The sequence below is a fragment of the Rattus rattus genome, chromosome X (assembly GCF_011064425.1).
Source record: "Rattus rattus isolate New Zealand chromosome X, Rrattus_CSIRO_v1, whole genome shotgun sequence".
Lineage (NCBI taxonomy): Eukaryota > Metazoa > Chordata > Mammalia > Rodentia > Muridae > Rattus > Rattus rattus.
This window is the reverse complement of record NC_046172.1, coordinates 14373740-14374503: the sequence shown is the minus strand read 5'-3', so window position 1 is coordinate 14374503 and position 764 is coordinate 14373740. Positions and strand designations below refer to the sequence as shown.

Genomic DNA, 764 nt, shown 5'->3' with positions numbered 1-764 from the left:
AAACAGTGGATTGTTCTCTTTTGTTTTGTTTTGTTTGAGATAAAGTTTTTCTCTGTAGTCTTGGCTATCCTGGAACTCACTCTCTATGTAGATCAGGCTGCCCTCTCCTCAAACTCATAGACTTCTGCTTGCTTCTGCCTCCCCGTGTGCTGGAATTAAAGGCGTGCACTACGGCCAGCCAGCTTTTTTTTTTTTTTTCCAAACCGGATGTAAGATTTATCTCCAAGCATGATTCCGTGAGTTGTGGGAGAGCCCAGTGGAAACTCTCAGGAGCTGAGTGCGGACTCTCCACTTGTCCAGTGGACCATGATTGGGGGTATACTTGACTACATAGCCTTCGGGGATGAGCCACTTCTCAGCTACCGCGTCTTCAAACACAGCTGCTTTCAATTTAGAGACCCCACGTATTCGAGGTGTGGCTCTTCTAGCAACAAGTTGAACTTGGCTCTATTCAGGGGCTCCATCTCAGGTTCCTTATTCTGCAGCTTGGTGTAGATGGACATGATGACTTGGCCAATGGGAACCCTGGCTGCTGTGTCCTGGGCCTTCCCAAAGTTACCCACATACCCGCCTGGAGGCTAGATTGGGGGCAGCCATTGAAATGAGAAACATGAATATCCACTGGAAAATTGTCTCCAAGGTCCCTTAGGGTAACTCATATAGGCAACGGGCTACACGCACTCCCAAGGGCACTGCATTTGCAGCCTCTGCACACAAAAACCCAAGTTTCTTTTGCCACTGGAAGTTTTAAACATATTCTTCAA

General features: G+C 47.6%; 1 non-coding gene across 1 annotated transcript; it reads right to left on the bottom strand.

Annotated features, from left to right (window-relative positions):
- Window positions 1-627: 627 nt before the first annotated feature.
- Window positions 628-764, bottom strand: LOC116889464. The gene has a single exon (XR_004386418.1). It is a non-coding gene; the product is annotated as a small nucleolar RNA SNORA70 (small nucleolar RNA).